The sequence below is a fragment of the Hyperolius riggenbachi genome, chromosome 4, assembly GCF_040937935.1.
Source record: "Hyperolius riggenbachi isolate aHypRig1 chromosome 4, aHypRig1.pri, whole genome shotgun sequence".
In the NCBI taxonomy this organism is placed as follows: domain Eukaryota; kingdom Metazoa; phylum Chordata; class Amphibia; order Anura; family Hyperoliidae; genus Hyperolius; species Hyperolius riggenbachi.
Window position 1 is genome coordinate 212,284,521 of NC_090649.1, and position 21,367 is coordinate 212,305,887.

The following is a 21,367-nucleotide window of genomic DNA, read 5'->3' on the forward strand; positions in this document are numbered from 1 at the left end:
GGGTACAGAGACAACAGAGACGTTGGATAGCTAAGACATATGAGTATGGTAATAAAACAGGGAAGACTCTGTCTAGAGCAGGGGTCTCAAACTCGTGGCCCGCGGGCCATTTGCGGCCCTCGGTACAATATTTTGTGGCCCGCACGGGCAAAAGAAAAAGAGACACGGAAGTGAACTATTTTACCTTCTAGTTCGCTTCAGTGCTCCCAAGTAATCTGCCGCATCCCCGCCGCTAAACGAGGGTTGCAGAGCCCCCAAATCCCACGGGCAAACATCCACAACTGCGCTGAGGGGCAGAGCTTCCAGCTGTAGCACTGCCCCTCCTGACGTCAACGGATCGCTGCCTCTCCCCGCCCCTCTCTGTGAAGGAAAAGTGAGAGGGGCGGGCAGAGGCGGCGATCCGCCGCGATTGACGTCAGGAGGGGCAGAGCTGAAGATGAAAGCTCTGCCCCTTCCAGGAAATGCCGGCGGATTACCCCCCCAGGCAATTTGGAGGCTCTGCAGCCCTTGTTTTGTGGCGGGGACAGGGCAGATTACTTGTAATGGGAGCACTGAAGCGAACTATAAGGTAGGACACTTCATGTTCAGAAGAAATAATTAAAACTGTTAATAATGACATTTGAGGACTTTTTTTGTGAAATCCCTTATGCCGCCCAGCCTCATCCTGACTTTGCCTCCTGCGGCCCCCAGGTAAATTGAGTTTGAGACCCCTGGTCTAGAGCCATGGCAGCAAAACGAGAAAGAGCATTTGTAAGTCAAATAAAAAATGCCCAGGGACAAATGGTAAATCATTCACAGAAAATAGCAGAGATTTTTTAAAAATACTACTCCTCACTATACAATATAGAGCCACAGAAGACACCCCAGGCACAATCAATCCTCACGCAAAAAGTAAAAGAATACTTACACATGGTAGCCATGCCCACACTGTCGTTAGATGATTCTGAAGCGCTAGATGCACCCATCCTGGTGGAAGAAATTGGGGAAGTAATCAAAAATATGCCTAATGGTAAAAGCCCGGGACCAGACGGTCTCACTAAAAGATATTTCAAAACGTTTCTCCACACCCTTATGAACCCTATGCTCACTTTTTTTTAACAAACTGGCGAATGGAGATAACTATCAGTCACAAAGCCTAGAGGCACATATTATAGTGCTTCCTAAGGAGGGGAAGGACCCTGCCTGGTGCCAAAGCTATAGACAGATCTCGCTCATCAATTTAGATGTAAAAATTTTCTCTAAGATACTTGCAAATAGGTTAAAAGACGTACTTCCTAAGCTAGTAGATTTTGATCAGACAGGCTTTATACAAGGAAGAGAGGCCAGAAACAATGCGAGTAAGGCCTTAAATGTGATCCATTGGGCACAGAGGTCCAGCTCAGCCTTGATGATACTGTCTACTGACGCGGAAAAAGCGTTTGAGAGGGTGAGCTGGACCTTGCTAAGGGTAATCTTACAACACATTGGCTTGAAACCGAATATGCAAAACTGGATAATGGCCTTATGTTCAAAACCTAACGCTAGGGTCCGTGTGAATGGAATATTGTCAGAGAGTTTCACAATAAGCAACGGCACCAGGCAGGGTTGCCCCCTGTCTCCTCTATTGTTCGTGCTATCTCTGGAACCAGTACTCAGAGAAATCAGAGGGAGTCGGGAGGTCAAGGGTGTAGAGATAGGTTCTCAACAATATAAATTGTCAGCATTTGCAGACGACATCCTTTTTTACGTGAGGGACCCGCACACCACGCTCCCAAATCTCCTCAAAATCTTAAAAGAATATAGTCTCATTTCTAATTTTAAAATAAACATGTCCAAATAAGAATTTCTAGCAATTAACATAGACCCAGGGGAAGTTAAATTAATCACTGAGAACTACCCATTTCCGTATAAACAGGAAGCAATACGTTACTTAGGGATTAAACTGCCTTCAGATCTTAAAGCACTGTATAAACTTAACTTCTTACCTTTACTTGAGGCTCTGAAGAAGGACTTGGGGAATTGGGATAGGGATAGTTTTACCTGGTTTGGGCGAAAGAACATTCTGAAAATGAACGTGCTACCAAGAGTTCTCTTCTTCATGTCAATGATACCCATACCCCTCCCCAAAGAATTTTTCTCTAAAATTAGGTCGCGATTTATTAAATTCGTATGGAAGGGTAAACACCCCAGACTAGCCTACAGTATCCTTATCAAAAGGAAAGAGAGAGGAGGTCTGGGTCTCCCCGACATCAAAACATATTACCAGGCAGTAGCGTTGAATAGAGCCCTGGACTGGAAATTTGGGGACGATACGAAAAGCTGGGTAAGATTGGAGAAAACCTTAGGGGGAAGAGATTTGGCTACAGCCCAATGGGTTCCGAAAGCAAAAAGAGGTTTATTAGACATGTGCCCAGATTGGATATATAATACCCTTAAAATTATAGACAGCATAAACCAAAAGCATAGATGGTTCCCTGGAATCTCATTAATGTCCCCATTGACGGCTATCCGCTTTTTGCACCAGGCTTGGAGAGGAGATTCTTTGGGTCCTGGGGAGGAGGAGATAAACTGTGCTTAGGACACCTATGGCTTCAACGCCGATTGAAAACACTGTCACAATTACGTGAAGACTATGGACAATTCCCCTTTGATTTCTGGAGACTTAGACAAGTGGGGGCGTGGTGTGTGGATCACTCATTGGGCTTCAATGTTGAAGAAAAAATCTCTGAGTGGGTTGGGTTATTCATTAAACATGATAAAATAGATCACTCAATCTCAAAACTGTATCAGATGCTCTTGGAACAGATTAGCAGCTCCCCGCTAGTATTTCTGAGAGCATGGGAAAGAGAAGTAGGAATCCCCCTTGATCCCATACAGATGCCTTTTCTCCTAGACAATATTCACTCTTCCTCAATCAGTACGCGTACACAGGAAAGCAATTATAAACTTTTAACCAGGTGGTACATGACACCAGATAGGTTGGCGATTATGGATAGAACAAGAAGTGATGAATGTTGGAGGGGATGTGGCAACAGGGGTACTCTGCTACACCTGCTTTGGAACTGCCCCAAATTGGTGAACTACTGGGACGAGGTGCTTCAGATAATTGAAAAAATAACATGTCGTAAGATTGAAGATAATCCGTGGGTAGTCCTTCTACACCTATCAAAAAGCAAATCGTACAAGAAAACGGTGGTCCCTCATATGCTAGACGCAGCTAAAGGGTTAATTCCCTTACATTGGAAATCCCACTATATCCCCACCATAAAAGACTGGTTCCAGAGACTCAACCAGATACAGATGATCGAGGAAACAGTGCTAACAAATATGCGTTGAATTCCATCTGAACCTGCCGTATAGCACGGTAGGTACCTTCGGTACAAACATCAATCTTAGGCAATACCGAGCATAGTCCAATAACCCGTGATCCGGGGGGGGGGGGGGGGGAAGGGGGGCATGGGGGGGGGAGGAGGGAGGATAGAAGGGCAATCACTACTAGGTTTGGAGGACACTCTTTGCACAGGTAACACCTAACGGAAGAAGTGATTCCCCACTCTTAAAGTTGGAAATAAGCTGTTTAAAAATAGAGAAGAGTTTTGTCCATGTTACCGCTTGAAATTCAGTATTTTGTTATATGAACACATAGACTGTCAAGGTAACCTTTATAAGAAAAGCTTATAATACTGCATGGATAAAATGTTGCAAAGTTTTTGTAAAATTGAAAATAAAAATTATGTTAAAAAAAATAAAGCAGTTAACATTGATCTCTGTACTGAGATCTCTGAGTATTGGGGCCCTATCAGACGGAGTGCATTGCACTGGGATCATATCGCAGGGCAACATGGCTGAAAAGTCAGACTGCACGATGCGACCATACATTGAGGCATACAGTGCAATGAAAGTATGCCTCTCTCCCATTGTAAATGTATGTGTTGCTGTGCATTACTGTGTTGGAACCTGCCGCACTGCATTCAATGTGAAAGCCCCATAGGACTATCATTGCACATTGCAATACATTGTTATTGTCTGTTGCTATGCAACAGACATAATGTGAAAGAACCCTTAGGGTTCCAAGACCCAATGTCTGCCAAGTTTTTCTTTCTGCTACATTTCACCTCTAATTCTCTGGTATATTCTCCACCCCAATGATTCAATCCCCCAAGTATCACCTGTTTCTCATAAAAGTGTGCAGAAGAACTATGCATACACTGCGGTGCACCACAATTTGCACTTTTAAGGATCTTGTAGTTCTATCTAAATATATTAATCTACAGAAGTAATTCTAACATGTAGACTATGGTCATGATTGCAGCAAATAAAATGTTTAGTTGCCATTTGTTAAAAAAAAAAAAAAAAAAAAAAAAAAAAGAATGCATTGGGCAGGGCCAGAGGCTCAGTGGAAAGATGAAAGTTTTTATCAGTGGAATTCCCCAAGTTAGTATTATTATACAAAAATTAAGCCTGTTTATCTTCAAATGCACCATTGGCTAGTTTACCTAAATGAACCTAACAGTTGGTAAGCTACCCCATCACAGAGGAAAAACATAGTGTGGAGATCTAGGTTTACGGCAAGAGGGTAGTAGAAAGTCAGGCAAGTTGTAAAGACCTCATAAGATATCCTTTTAAAAAACGTTTCTTGTGAAACCATTTTCACAAAAGTAACTGTACAGATTGATGCAAAGACCAGTCTGGCTGCTACTGAGGCTCCCAAAGCAGCCTTTGCCATGGTTTTTATGCCTGGCTCTTCCCCCTCCTCTCAGCATATGGACCAGACACCAGTCCTCCTCCTCAGACCTCTAATTCTACCAGTTATTAGACCCTCTTCTGGACCTCCTGCTGTTTAGCGCCAACTGTTGCCTCAGAGGACTCCAGTCTTCAGGTACATGTGTGCCACATGAGACTGAGTATATGGCAAACCAATACAGATTTGTGTAAAAATTCAACATTTACTCCTATCAGCTGTATTTTTGGCAATAACACTTTGCAGTGCTTATAATTCTAAACTGGACTCCTAAATTCCAAGAAAAAGTATGATAACCTTGGACACATTTGTTACTGATGTTATTTTCAGGTCAAATATCATGTTGCTAATCGCTTCATTTTCAGTTTATCATAATTTGTATGATTTATTCATATTTCTTAATTTCTCTTCATTCCTGTCCTAGGTTCTATCAGTATCTTAAGGCTGGATTGTAAGCACACATTCTCCCTCCACCGCTGCCTGCGAATGTCTGCATCGTGCATCAGGCTCAGACATAATGGGGACTACTCAGGTACGTGTTTATCACTTTCATAAGCCATATGGCTTTGCATTATTGTATGGCACTTCATTAACCAGTGCTTGATGTGTATGTGCTTTTTAAACTGTGTTTGTACAGCAGTAATTGCATTTAAAGTGGCCTTGTCAGTTTCCCTACATGTTTCAAACCAAACCAGGTGAGAGGAGTGTGAACTGAAGACTGCATATGGCACATGCAAGGTCTTCCCCTCTCCTACAGAGCCCTGTCCATATCATGAAAAAAAAAAGGTTTATCCATACCTGCATGCATTAGCTCCTCTGTAACAGAGCCCTCCATAACATGTACCATGTTGGCTGGTATAGGTTAGTATGGCGAAGCCCCATGCAGGTCATATCAGCCTGCATGGGGAGAATGTGTTTAAAAGCCATGTTTATGCTTTTTTTTTAAAATCCTTTCCAAGGAAATGGAAGTCATACCGATCTCCAGTGCCCAGAAGGAGGTGGGAGTAAATAGCCCACCACACATGTGGGGATAGGTCATGGGAGGGGGGAATTACAGTCATCCAGATGTCTGTCTCCTTCCCAGTAAATGGGTGTAGAGGGTCACTTTTGATCCTTTACTTATTTGTGGTAAAGTAAAAAAAACAACTTTATCTATTTAAAAAAAATCATCTGTGTACTTTGTTCTTCTGAAATCATCTTCTGTATGCTTCTTTATTCTTTATTATTCTGTCTTCTTCTTTATTTTATCAGCCATCTTGCTTGAGGAACCACTACCACCAGCACAACTGCCGGACCCTTCACTCACAGCTGCTACAGAACAGGGCACTCAAACAACTGCCACACCTCTGCCAGACCCACCTCTTGCCTCTGCTACAGTGCCGGGCACCTTTACACTCTACCAACATTCACCAGTGCTCCTGAAGTTTCAAAGCTGCTGCGGTGGGGAGTGACAGTGCCATGGTAGCCTGGCATAGATACGGAAGATGTTGATGAAGTGCACAACGCTGTAGCGGCAGTGAGTGGTAGGTCTGGCAGAGGTTCTGTCCACATTGGGAGAGTTTTGGGCTGCCTGGTAGTGTAACGTTGGTTAGGAGCTGGGGCTGTAAGAGATGTGGTTGACACCGGGAGAATGTTGGTGTACCCAGAGTGAGTTGTGGGTCTGGAAGAGACACGTTTAGCATTGGCAAAGTGTTGGGGTTATCAGCACTGAAATGGCAGCGTATATCAGGAGAGTGCCGGGATGCCTAACACTATAGTGGTATATGTGGCAGACATCGGGGGAGTGTCAGGGTGCCCAGTAGCAGCGGATGTTGGGAGAGTGTCAGGGTGTGCGGCAGTGTAGTGGTGGTGATAGAACATTTGACAGCTCAACATTGGATCAAGGTATCAGTGGTGTTGTAAGACAGCTCCACAACACAGGGCCTTACTCTAAGATCACCCAGCAGCTACTAGCCAAGCTTAGGTGAATTACTCTTCACCTAAGGGATTCTCATCTTGCTCAACCATTACCCAGGTGAAACCAGCAATTGAAGCCGACAATTTTCTAGTTAGAAGCTATACAGACGTTTTTATATGCAGAAATCGATACATTGTAAGCTACATATATATATTTGTATGAGCTATGGGCCACAGTAAGAAATGTGAATCCCACATCGGGCTTAATAGACCATTTGTTCCCAATTCAAATACGCTCGTTCATGACCTGGTGAAGTTTTGAGCTGCCACAAATAACTTTTAGAAGCCCTGAATGCAACAAGCAACAGTAAGACACTTTCAAGTAAGTTTTTTGGCCCACCATGTATCTGGTAGGGTAACTAAAATAAAAAAAAGTTTATTAGGCTAAAAATCAGTGCAGAGAACTTTATCCATATTTCTCTCGTACAGTTTATCAGTATGTCCACCATATCCAAACAATGAAATGTGGATTTGGCATGAGTATACCAAAAATTAGGTAACATCTGCGGTTTCAAATATCTGCACTCACTTCATTATGTGTGGAAAAGGGCAGTGTCTTTGAGACAGTTACCACAGTTTTGCTTAGAGATATCTGTGATGTCATTGCTAAAGCTTTAGTATGTAAAATAAAAGTTTTCAGGAAACTATAAATTGTTCTTTCCTCAATTTACCTTTACCTTTCCTCAATTTACCTTTTAACCTTAACAAAAGTGACTACAAATCAGAGGAGTAACTGCAAATCTTGGTTCCCCCAGCAAAAGAATTATGGAGCACCCCTTACAGATACCACCTTACTTCTCCTCCTCCTAGTGGTGACAGCCAGGGGTACCATTTACTAGTAGTTACCGTATATACTCGTGTATAAGCCGACTCACGTGTTAGCCGACCCCCCCCCCCCCCCCCCCACCCAACAATTGCCTCAGAAATCAGGGGAAAATGATTGACTCGTCTATAAGCCGAGGGTATGAAATGAAGCAGTTCCTGAGGTCACATTATGTTTACTTAAAGTGATGTGCTCAGTGCTTTTGAGATTAAAAACAAACAAAACATTTATAAAGAGCCTTTCTCCAGTTGGACCCAAAGCACATAAGCTTGTCTCAGATAAATATCAATGTACATAAATGCATGACATGTGCATATATGCTTGATAGTTACCCACAAAGTTCCAGTTCTGCAAGGCAAGCTAAATCAGCTGAAACCAGCAGTGAAAGGTTTACATCCAAGCTGCAGAGAAATGTAGAGCTAATGTAAACAAGACTGGCCAGGCAAATGTAAACAAGACTGGCCAGTGCAAGGCTGAAGAGATAAATGAAGAGGAGAGGTGAGGAGGTGTCGGCTTACCCAGAAGAGTGTATGTCTGCTGTTGTCTACCCATTGTCCCTGTCCCGTCTGGCTTCATCAATAGGCAGGAGGCTGGGACGGAGAACTCGGCACTGGAGAGACATGGGGAGGAAAGCTGCAGACAACAGACCGGAATGCAGCCCTAGGATGCCTTCTGCCATTTCAAATGACGTGCTGGAAGTGCTGTGCTTTCTCACATTGGCTGGCTGTGTGGACAGGGGTAAATAGCCAATCAGCTCACAAGCTGCAGACACAGCAGGAAGCAGCAGCGAGATTATGTGCATGGAGGAGCGCTCTTGCTGTGATTCTGGCCATCCATCTCCTGCTCTGCTCTCACCCCGGCATCCAACCACTGCTAATCAGCTGTTCTCTGTGCGTTCCCCTTCAGCCATCCACTGCAGTGCACAGAAGTACAGGCATGCTCTGGGTCCACAGTGCGCTCCAGCCATCCACTGCACAGCCTGCAAGCCCCGCTCAGCAGAAGTCATCCTCCAATCAGCCGCTCTGCAGAGTCAATCTCCTCCAGGCAGGAACAGGTCAGTCTGCACACCAGTCACCACAGACACAGGCTCAGCAAGTTGGTGACTCGCATATAGGCCGAGGGGGTGAATTTTCAGCACATTTTTTGTGCTAAAAAAATGTATCAAATGGAACTTTCTTAACCCCTTCCCTATAGAAAATGTGATCACAACACCTACTCAGGGGTTTTGAGCTCCTGTAAACAGGCTATGCACTTAGCAGCAGGTAGAAAGTTCCAGGTCTAGATCCAATATAACTTAAAGGACCACTGTAATGAAAAATTGTAAAAGTTAAAATGTATGTAAACATATGCAAATAGGAAGTATGTTTCTTCCAGAGTAAAATGAGCCATAAATTACTTTTCTCCTATGTATCAGCCACTTACAGTAGGTAATAGTATCTGACAGAACCAACAGGTTTTGAACTAGTCCATCTCTTTATGGGGGATTCGCAGCAAGGCTATTATTATTATTATTATAATTTTGTTAAAAATTATTTATAGAGTGATGTCGGCCAGCCTCCCTGCTCGCTGCACACTTTTTTGGCAGTTGGACAGAACAACTGCCATTCACTAAGTGCTTTTGAAACTACTGTAAACAAACCCTTGAGAATCCCCCATGACTAGATGGTCTAATCCAAAACCTGTCGTTCTGTCAGATTTCAACTACCTACTGTAAGTGGCTGCAACATAGGAGAAAAGTAATGTATGGCTCATTTTACTTTGGTAGAAACATACTTCGTAGTTGTATGTGTTAACATGTATTTTAATTTTTTTTATTTTTTATTTTACAATTTTCGTGATAGTGGTTCTTTAACTTGACATGACACATTCTACTTCTTTAAATAGGAAAACATGAAAGGTATCACAATCTAGTTACTGTACATGTCTAACTAGATTAGTACTTGTAGCTCTCGTAGAAACTCGAAATCATTCAAACCTATTTTTTTTCTTTTTTTGTGTAATATCTAAATTTTTCTGGTGGTCTCGTACAGAGGAAGGAAGCACAGACCAGTCCATCATGCTAAGCAAATGAGAAGGAGCATATGTTTGCATGAGGCTTAGGCTTGCTCACTTGGGCATCAATTCTTGTGGCCTGATGTTGTTTAAATCATTCTAGATGCAGCTAATTGAAATCTATGCCATTTTTGCAATCTCTTCTCTCTACTTGGGTGTAGATTTCAATAGCCGGACTCCATGTGCTATTGCCCATCTGACGCCACTACACACAACTGTCTAATGACAGCTGGGCTTCATGCACCAGTCAGAAGCCAATGCTGGAATGGTAAGAGGACCTTTGGACATGTCAAACTCAGCACCATAAAAATCTAAAGATTATATTAAGAATTACCTTTCATATGGAGAGATGAAGTACTTTTTCTAATTACACCACTTGTGTAGTTTACGATTGAATGTTCAGAATTTAAACTAGATTCTCAAATACAAGAAAAAGAAGCCATGTTGTATTAAGATGGACAAAAGCCAACTGGTCTTGCAGAAAAAGAAAATATTTTATTCTAAGGAGGGGCTCCTGTAATTATCTGACTATAGGTTTTTCAGTGATGACCAGAGTTTTTTTTCCTCAAATACCAATAATGGTATGTTTATTTTATTCACACTCAGACTTCCCTCAGTTGCTCCTTTGTTCAGGTTTTCCAGTGGAAAGGTTTACCGGTAATTATGAGCATGAATAAAAATACACTATAAGTGAGCACATGCCCATGGAATAATACAACCCTTGTGGCTCGTGGCATGGGACCCGCTGAGGAAAATCAGATGCAACAATACAGAGCCCACAACAATGGGAGGGTTAGACTCGCATCCAGAACATTTTCCAGTAATTTTAAGTAGCTAAAATACATATATATTCTTCAGATTCAGCTTACCAACGTACCTGTGTGTTAATAAAAGTAAAAACAAAGATTGATTGCTATTTTATTCTCTGCATAAAATGGGAGAACATCTTATCTGAGCAGTCATTTCTCTCTTCTGCATCGCTGTATTAATGTATTATGTTGACTGCTTTCTGAACACTTGGAGAAATATGAGCAGAATAATAACATCACTTATTCAGCAAAAATCACAAGAACACTCCTTCCCTGGTGTAATGTGACCTTGCAGCAAGGCTTGGAGAGGGGAGGACTTTTAATTAGCAAGATATAGGTTTGTACTTAGTGCTCACAATGCTTATTAGTTGCAGGAAGGGAGGACCGTGGCACTCATACAAATGAGCTTGCGAGTGGCTAATTGGAAACTAGAGCTAAACTAATAAATTGCCTTCATAAACAGCCATTAAAAGCAAAAACGACCAAAATGTTTAGTTGTAAGGGACTAAGCTGAATATTGTAATTAAATGTTATTTTACACCTTGACCCTTTCACTCAGATCATCTAAATTAATTTGTGTTCTCAATGCTTGATTCCATCCAGTCCTGTCTGGCTGTTTTCCAAGGATTACATTTAAAGTTTGTTTCTGATTGATTTAACTTTGATTTTCTTTCCTTGTTTTATTTTTTAGTACTTTTTTACTTGTTAGGTGCCTAAGGCTACATTCCCACCAGGACGTTGCGTTTTAGGGGACGTTATGGTCGCATAACGTGCCCCTAACGCAACGCCTGGTGGTGTTGGATGTGGACGTCAGAGCGAGCCACGTTGTGCAGCTCACTCTGGCGTCCGTGATGCCGTGTTGCGTACTCTTGGACACATGTGGCATCACGTGGTCCCGCCAGCCAATCGCCGCACAGAGCGGCCGCTCCAGGAAGTAAACACTGCACACGTCACAAAGTGCAGTGAATATTAATTAGCCATGTGCCTGGCCGCTCTCCCCCCCTCCCCAACATTACTGAGCATGTGCAAGCAGTCTAACGCGGCTTAGCCGCCTATAAAGTACTGCATGCAGTATGTTGTCTTGACGTCTTGCGTTACAATGTAACGCAACGTGGGCACTGTGAACAGCCCATTGATTTTTCATTACTGTGCGGTGGGCTGCGTTACAGGCTGCTCTAACGTGCGCCTGTAATGTCCCACTGTGAAAGCAGCCTAAAAGGTCTTATATAAATGTATGGTAAAAAACAGAAGAGGTGCTGTTATGTACGGTAAAAAAAAACAGATGAGGTGCGAAAAATCATGGAAAAAGTTTTGTGACTCCACCCCTTCATGCATCCATGAATAACTACTCCTGAGTGTAGAGAGGCAATGTTTAGGTCACTCGGCATTGGCCAGAATTAGTCATGATAGAATGGCTGCAGAAGTTGTTTTGTTATTCATAGTACTGTAATAAAAGCTGTGTTAAACCCTATACTGCCAGCTATTTTTTTTAATGCCATTTATGTTTGTATTGTGCTTATTAACCACTTGCCGACCAGGGGATTTTTCAATGATCGGTGCTGCGTGGGCTCTACAGCCCGCAGCACCGAGCAGGAGTGCAGCAGGGCGATCAGACTACCCCCCTTTTTTCCCCACTAGGGGGATGTCCTGCTGGGGGGGTCTGATCGCTGCCGGCTGCATTTGCTTAGCGGGGGGGCTCTTCAAAGCCCCCCTCCGCAGCGTTCTCCGCCGTCTCGCCGCTGCCTCCCTCTCCCTCCCCCTGTGAGCTGCGCAGGACGGATTTCCGTCCTGCGCATTGAAGGATAGGCTTCAGCCTATCATATGCCGGCGATCCCCGGCCAATCAGAGGCCGGGGATCGCCGATCTGCCTTACGGCGCTGCTGCGCAGCAGCGCCGTATGATGTAAACAGCGGGGATTTCTTCCCCGCCTGTTTACATTTTGCCGGCGAGCCGCGGTCGGCGGCTCTCCGGCTGTTCACGGAGACACCCTCCGTGAACTGACATGGCATGGAAATCCGCAGACGACCAGTTTACGCCAATCGGCGTTAGCTGGTCGTCAAGAGGTTAAATATCTTGCCCAAATCTTCATGTACCAAAGTCCACATTAGCCAGTGGGGGTGTCACTGAGGTCCAAAAAGACTTGAGATGATTGAGAATTCTGCTAATTATTATGATACAGAATTATGCTCATTATTATGAAAATCTATTGTAAAATAGACTGATCAAATCTTGAAATGAAAGCATTTCATTGGTCTTTTATTAAACTGCATACATTTACAGTAACATTTGCATAATTCTGCATCAACTGTGAGGGATCAGCGGGAGATAGCAGCACAGACAGGTGTAGTTTCCAAAACAAACAAGTTTATTTGACAGCAGGCTTCTTAAACCGCAGTCTTGTGGCAGTTTGTAAAGTACAGTTCAAAACGTAAAACAAAAAGGCCAGTCCTGGCCACCAGCTTACATTCAGCTTTCAATGTCAGGAATAAACCAAACTCCACGTGCAGCCTGCCCTCTCTCTCCAGAGCAAAACCAGCTTCCTGAAATTAAACGTGAAGTCTTTACTCAGCAGACTGTCAGACCTTGCTGGTCACACCCTCTCTCTCCTCCTACTCCAGCCTTTCAAAGCTGCTCTGTTAACCCTGCGTGAGCCTGACTCCAGCAGAAGCCCACATACACAGAGCAATCGATCCACCCAGGATCTGGCGACCAGATGCGCCCACCCACTCTGCATCTGGTCAGCTCCGGACCCAAGTAAGGTTTTTTAACCTCTGTCCATGTGACAGACAGCCAAAACCTTTTATTCCGGAGCTGCTACTGGATGTAGCGTCTGATCCCAGGTGGAATGTACCTCCGATCCAACACAACCTGGGACAAATCGATTACCTCCTAGGTATCGACTTTGTCACACAACATAGAATTATATGCATATTTCACGTAAAGTAGAAAGTTGGTACTGAGCCAAAACTTTGTACTAAACTTCTTTTAGATATCTTTTGCACAGTAATATGGAAATGCAAAAATGCCTCTAGATGTCTAGCTACTTTTTATGTGATTGGCACCAGTCATTCTTAAAATGGCAACTAATGATATATTTTTTTGTCCAATCTTACCATTTCTATGTGATAAGAGAGACTACCTAAAATATCCATTCAAAGCGTATTCACTCAGTTTACCCTTCTGCTACATAGATTTGGTAAGATTGTACAAAAAATATATATAATTTGTTGGTACCTTTACACTTCAGCACCATGGACAGTACAATGTCTAAATGATTTACTAAGGATAAGTGATGGGGTAATAGTCTGAAATGAATGATTCAAACTTTTCTTCGCAGAAGACTTTAAAGGAAAACTGTAGTCTGGTTAAAAAAATGGTTCAAAACTCCTTAATCTTTATTGATAGAAGTGGTTATTTCAGTTTTTTTTTTCTGACTATTTATGCTCAAAATTCCATAAAAATGTATTGTTCAAAAAAAAAAGAAAAAAAAAAGAAAAAAAGAAAATTGTAGCAAGAGGGCTAGGGAGACTGCCACATTTATTTCCTTTCAAGCAATATCAGTTGCCTGGCTATCCTGGTTATCCTCTGCATCTAATACTTATAGCCACAGACCCTGAATAAGCATATGCAGATCAGGTGTTTCTGACATTATTGTCAGATCTGTCAATATTAGCTGCATGCTTGTTTCTGGTGTTATTCAGACACTACTGCAGCCAAATAGATCAGCAGGGCTGCCAGGCAACTGGTATTGTTTAATAGAGAATAAATATGGCAGCCTTCATGTCCTTTGCACTTTAGTTAGAATCAGAAGCTGAGATAGAGAATATTTTTATTGGGTCTGGTAAGACCATGGGATATGACTATTTGAGGGGTTAAAGAGGACCTCCATGCAAAAACTAAACCTCCCTCAGCGCTGCTGTAATGCAAAGTTATATTTACCTCCGGAGTCTTGTCCCACGAAGCCGCCCCGAAGAGTCCCTGCATCACTCCACTTCCATTGCTTGGCCCCGCCTCCCCTCTCTCCTCCGAGAAAAAACGACAAGCTATTTACTGTTGTAAAGGCAGGAGGCGGGACCAAGCGGTGGAAGTGGAGTGATGCAGGGACTTCGGGGCGGCTTTGTGGGACAAGACACCGGAGGTAAATATAACTTTGCATTACAGCAGCGCTGAGGGATGTTTAGCTTTTGCATGGAGGTCTTCAAGAATCAAGAAGGATTTTATTCGCCAAGTACGGTGGTGCCGTACTCAGAATTGCTTGTGGTACACATGGCTTAGGCAAAGTACATAACAACAGTTGTACATGTTACATATACGGCTACAATTACACATACTGACAATAAAAACAATACATTTACGGCTGTAGTTACACATACTAGCAACATTAACAGTGCAATAACATCTTTGTGGTAGTGTGTGTTAGGGATGCAGAACAAAAAGACAGAGAGCACCCTAGGCAAGCAAGCTGATTGCAGACTGGGAGGTCAGGGGTCGGTGTTGTTGAGCAGTAGAACTGCCTGGGTGAAAAAAAGAGTTCCTGCGCCTGGTGGTCTTGGATGGGATAGTTCGGAAGCACTGGACGGTTGGGAGGTGCTCAAAGAAGCGGCTGCCAGGGTGGGAGGGGTCACAGGAGATCCTGATGGCCCTCTTCCTCATCCTAGCAGTGTGGGGGAGATCGAGAGGTGGCAAAAGCGATCCGATGATCTTTTCTGCCTCACTAATGATTCTTTGCAGTTTATACCTGTCGTTAGCCGTTGCGCCAGCATACCAGACGATGACTGAGGAGCAAAGTACAGACTCCATAGTCGCGGTGTAGGAGCTGGTCAGCAGCTCCCGAGGCATGCTGAATTTTTTAAGTTGGCGCAGGAAAAATAGCCTCTGCTGTGCTTTCTTCTGAATTTTGATGGTGTTCTGCCCCCATCTTAGGTCAGTGGATAAGGTTGTACCAAGGAACCGGACTGATGATACCCTGGAGACTTTAGTCTCGCCTATGTAGACTGGAAGGGGAGTGGGAGGGTTTTTCCTGAAATTAGAAATCAGCTCAACAGCCTTTGTTGTGTTGAGGACAAGCGTGGGGTCAACACCAAGTTTCGCTAGGTTGTCGACCAGGGTGTCTGGGCAGATCGTGTTGAAGGCCGAGCTAAAGTCCAGGAACAGGATTCTGGCATATGAATCACCTGTCGAGGTGCTCCATGATGTACGCCAGGCTGATGTTTATGGCATCCTCTATGGACCTGTTGGCCCTGTATGCGAATTGGAGTGAGTCTAGCAGTGCATCGGTGGTGTATTTGAGGTGAGCAAAGACTAGCCGTTCTAGGATCTTCATGATGGTAGGTGTTAAAGCAACGGGGCGGAAGTTGTTGAGGTCTGTGCTGCCTGGCTTTTTGGGAACTGGTATGATTGTGGACCTCTTGAGACAGGAGGCGACTGAGCCTCCCGCTAGTGACTTCCTGAACAGAGTGGTGAGCACCGGGGCCAACTGATCCGCACAGGTCCTTAGGCAGTTTGATGAAACACCATCCAGGCCTGAAGCTTTCCAGGGGTTGAGCTTGCGAAGTAGCCTGAGAACTTCTTCTTCCTGGACTGCAACAGGTGCAGCAATATCTCGATCTCTCAGTGCGGAGGGAGCCGCTGTCATCATCGACCCTGGGGCTTTGAGCTGCTTGGGCTGTTCCTCGAACCTGCAGTAGAACTCAATGAGTTCCTCGGCCAGTTGAGTGTTCGGGGTCACCAGTTGGGGAGGGGGTTTGAAGTTAGTAACCGCTCTGAGGCCTTGCCATACCTCCCTTAGTATAGGCTCTCTTTATGGCTCGCAGTTACCGTTTCAGGGCGTACCTGGCCTCCCTGAACTCTTCTGGGGACCCGAACTTGTGCGCCTGCTCCTTGCATTTTCGAAGCTTGTTATTGAACCAAGGCTTGTTATTGGGGAAGACCTTGAAGTTCTTGGAAGGGATGCACATTTCTTCGCAAAAGCTTATGTAAGAGGTGACATTCTCTGACCATTCATCAAGGGTGGGTGCCTCCAGGGATGACCAGTCGGTGCAGTCAAAGCATGCCTGTAGCTCCAGTTTGGCCTCTTCAGTCCACTGTTTGACAGTCCTGACAGTGGGCTTAGCAGTCTCAAGGAGCCTCTTGTAGGTGGGGATCAGATGGATTAGGTTGTGGTCACAGTTCCCCAAGGGGGCGCCCTGGGTGGCCTTGTAAGCATCCTTGTGGACCGTGTAGCAGTGGTCCAGGGTGTTGTGATGCCTGGTGGGTCTTCTTTCAGAACATCAGATCAACTTGTGGATAGGTGAGGTTTTCAGTTATTGTTATAGTTAGGACAGAACTATTGTAGAGGTCAGGTTGAAAGTCAGGTTAATGTCATGATATTATAAGGGAAAGGATTAATGTCAGGAAAAATGTTTCTGAGATTGTGACAAATAGAGATGGCCCGAACCTCCGATTTTCGGTTCGCAAACTGGGTTCGCGAACTTCCGCGAAAGGTTCGGGTTACACGAACTTTCGCGGACCGCAATAGACTTCAATGGGGAGGCGAACTTTGAAAACTAGAAAAAATTATGCTGACCACAAAAGTGATGGAAAACACCTGGAGGGGGCATGGCGGAATGGGCTACATGCCAAAAGTCCCGGGGAAAAATCTGGATTTGACGCAAAGCAGCGTTTTAAGGGCAGAAATCAGATTGCATGCTAAATTGCAGGCCTAAAGTACTTTAAAACATCTTGCATGTGTATACATCAACCAGGGAGTGTAATTAGAGTACTGCTTCACACTGACACACCAAACTCACTGTGTAACGCATCGCAAACAGCTGTTTGCATAGTGACGGCCGTGCTGGACTGGTGCGCAGTGATGAGGTGGGTGCACTGAACACAACAGGTAGGTATATGAAGTGATGAGGTGGGTTCACTGAACACAACAGGTAGGTATATGGAGTGATGAGGTGGGTTCACTGAACGCAACAGGTAGGTATCTGCATTACTGGGTATTACAATGTGCACCTGTCACACACACAGGTAGTCACTGAATGTGCTGGGCCTGGCTGACAGTGGCACACACACAGTATGAATTAGCAAGGCTGTCTATGCAACACAAGTGTCAGTGGGACACACGGAAGAAAAAAAAAATAGATCACAAGAACAAGATTAGCTCTCAAAAGAGCTGTTGTGGGGTGATATTTTAGCAATAAGAATCAGCAAGGAGCAAGCTAACAAGCCTAGAAGAGCCTAACTAATTTTTCCCTATGAGAGAGTCTGATGCAGCTGTCCCTTCTCTAATTAATGCAGGCACACGAGTGAGTGTAAAGGCTGGCGGGGCCTGCCTTTTATAAGGGGGGGAGTGGCTCCAGGAGAGAGTGTAGCCTGATTGGCTACAATGTGCCTGCTGACTGTGATGTAGAGGGTCAAAGTTGACCCTAATGGTGCACTATGGGGGCGAACCGAACTTTTGGAAAAGTTCGCCTTAGATGGCGAACTCGAACCACAGGAAGTTCGCTGGCGAACCGTTCGGGCCATCTCTAGTGACAAAATGTTATATGTGACTTACAACATTATATACTGTGTACGTGTATATTTAAAAGTTACAAGGTAGATGAATGGATAGAGTAACTTTTTAACCTATTTTCTTTTAACACACAATAAAAATCCAGCTGCAGTATTACTAAGTTATTGGTCATGCTAAAAGAAAGACGTTTTGAATCAGGATGATACCATTTATTGGCTAACTTATTTATTATTTATTTATTTTAAGTATTTATATAGGGCTGACATATTACGCAGCACTGTAAAGAGTATATTGTCTTGTCACTAACTGTCCCTCAGAGGGGCTCACAATCTAATCTCTACCTGGTCATATGTCTGTTTGTATGGTGTAGTGCATGTATCCTAGTCTTGGGCCAATTAAGGGGGAAGCAAATTAACTTATCTGTATGTTTTTGGGGTGTGGGAGGAAACCGGGGTGCCTGGAGGAAACTCATGCAGACACGGGGAAATAATACAAACTCCTTGCAGATGTTGACCCTTGGGATTTGGACCTGGGGACCCAGCACTGCAAGGCGAGAGTGCTAACCACTATGCCACCGTGCTGCCCAGAAGAAAAGGAGTAAGCTTTCGGCCATAAATCCTTACTCAGACTTGATTACTGACAAGTACAACATGTAGAACACACAGCTTATATACACTGGACATTCAAAGGAGATATATTTTTCTGCAAACATAAATAAATGTCGTTGGATGCCTTAATTACAACATCCGGAAGGTTTCACAGGGATGCTAGCTAATTTATGACAAATAGATAGATAGTCATAATAAAGAAAGCCCTATGTGTCCTGAAAAAACAATACTAAATCAGTTTAGATAGACCAGGAAATCACTGGGCAAATTAACCTGCATCACAGAGATGTAAAAATGGTGTGGAAGAGGTACTGCTGGTATTTAAATGGAAAAATATTCAAATGCTTGTGAGCAATTTTCAAGCTAACCGTTACTGGTACAAAATGCCTGTACATGACCTATAATCAATGTAGAAATACAAGAAAAACTGATTTTGCTTCTGAAGGATGCTGTGAAAAGACAACAAAGCTGTATGAAATAGGGCCTTCTACTCACCCCTAGTTAGTTCTTCTGCTAATAACACCCTCTGAACTGTTAATAGTAACATTTTTACTAGTATTACTAAACCTTATCAATAAGCCAAAAGTTAAAGAATGACTATGCATTTTCTTTAAAGTGAACCTAAACCATTCTAAATAAAGAGTTTCACTTACCTGAAGCTTTTACCAGCCCCCCGCAGCCGTCCTGTGCCCGCGCCGGTCCTCAGTGATCCACCATTCCTCCGCCTCCACTTAGTGATCAGTTTGGTGATCCACTGCACCTGCGTGGCCCTGACTGCACACATCCTCGTCTGCGTTCAGACGGCGAGAGCGTCCTGCGCAAGTGCATTAACCGAGAACCTCATACTGTGCCTGCGCAGGATGCTCTCACCACCGTGAACATGTACAAGGATGTGCACAGCCATGGCCACACATGCGTAGTGGACAGCTGGCTTGAAATGGCAGTGGGGGAACGGACTATTGTTGAGGACGGCTGCGGGGGGCTGGTAGAAGCCCCCAGGTAAGTGAAACTTTTTTTATTTAGTAGGGTTTAGGTTCACTTTAACCACTTAACTACCACGGTCAGCCGATCGGCAGACCTAGGTGTTAAGTGGTTTTACATGGAAACGTCCGTTCGTTCGAGCGGCCTTTCCATGTCAGTTCACGGAGGGTGTCTCCGTGAACTGCCTGCGAGCCTCCGATCGCGGCTCGCAGGCGAAATGTAAACACGCGGGGAAGAAATCCCCGCTGTTTACATCATACGGCGCTGCTGCTAAAGGAGATCGGCGACCCCCGGCCTCTGATTGGCCGGGGATCGCCGCAGTCTGATAGGCTGAAGCCTGTCAGAGGCGGCGCAGGACGGATCTCCGTCCTGCACCGCCCAGGGGAAAGAGGGGAGGGAGGGAAGGACAGGGAGGCCAAAAATCGCTGCGGAGGGGGGCTTTGAGGAGCCCCCCCCCCGCAAGGCGAAAATAGCCGGCAGCGATCAGACCCCCCCAGCAAGACATCCCCCTAGTGGGGAAAAAAGGGGTGAAGTCTGGTCACCTGGCTCTATCCTGATCTGTGCTGTGGGCTGGAGAGCCCACACAGCACAGATCAGGTAAAAATGGCCTGGTCCTTAAGTGGTTAAAGAAACCTGTAAGGTTTGCAGTTGAACAATTTTCAATATTTACCAAGAAAGGGAAGCCTCTGCATCTTCCACAGGCCTTTCCAGCGCTGAGACCTTTGAAGCTCACAGGCCCGTGGCCATACTGCAGCTGTACAAAAGGACAGACCCGCTCAGGCTTCAGTGGAAAAAGCCAAGCACGATCGGGTCTATGCTACTGCACATGTGAGAGCTGCCAGCAAGGCTTGTCAATGGTTTTTTGGGGGATCAATTTATTCATCGGATCGGATTGGTTAGGAGATTTTTGTCCATTAATGATGCCAAACAATAATTTCCAATTGTTCGTAAGAATAATCGTTCGTAAAGAATTGTTTGGCAAATGGTATTGTTAGCGGCCACCTTAAAGGGGACCTGAACTCAGAACTTCCTCTCTACTCTTAAAGATATGCAACACCATAATAACCTTTAAAGAAAAAACATTTCTTTAACATCCTGTGTTTACCAATGAACCCTCTGCTGTGGCAGTCAGCTGACAGAGCCGAGGGATCAAATTGCATCTTGTGCTTAGTCACAGATGAGGGGGAATTAGACAGGCTAAGCTCTCTAAATACATACAGGGTGCATTTCTATAGGTTTATTTCAGTCCTGTGCAAGAGTTCAAAGTGGTTAAATGAGAAATCTAGTAATTGCATTAAAATTCCACATAGTTGTTTAATAAAGAGATGGCAATGTGCTCAGACAAGTTTCTAATTTGTGTGGGAGGAGCACAGTAAGAGGGTTATTTAGACTGCAGTAGTACTAAACAAAAAGGAGCCCTTTCCTCCGCTTCTTTGCAACAAGTCTATGAAAGCTAGAAATATTAGATACACACATGTGCAGATATATGAGAAGCACCCCAATGCTACATCTGTACCTGCTTTGCTGTTTTGCTATGAAAACCTCCACAAATGAACACATACAGCAATAGATAGGAATTCGGAACAGACTGACCTGAAGGCTGGTGTATACCCCTCTCTGGGTGCAATCTCTTAGCAGGGATCTTGTAAATGGATGAAAGCCCAGATCTGATTACCGTACTAAAAATGGCTGCATGTCATTAGCAAGTAATACTTGCATTTTTAATCTAGCACAGTGATAAATTCTGTACATACACAATGTAGTATATCTAGAGGCTGAATCAATGTTTTCACCTACCATGCAAATAACTGATTACTTTGTGTGTGCTTTTGGCATTATTAACATTTTAACATAAAGTTTTAAATGTTCTCACATTAACAAAGTACACCCACTTTAATACTGGAAATACTTTCTTTT

At 44.1% G+C, this 21,367-nt stretch overlaps 1 long non-coding RNA gene across 1 annotated transcript in view; it reads left to right on the forward strand.

Annotated features, from left to right (window-relative positions):
* Positions 1-21,367, forward strand: part of LOC137571751 (uncharacterized) — a 159,715-nt gene that overhangs the window by 52,467 nt on the left and 85,881 nt on the right. Inside the window, exon 2 of the long non-coding RNA XR_011031418.1 lies at positions 5,145-5,252. This is a non-coding gene — a long non-coding RNA (uncharacterized lncRNA). The remainder of the gene's footprint in view (positions 1-5,144; positions 5,253-21,367) is intronic.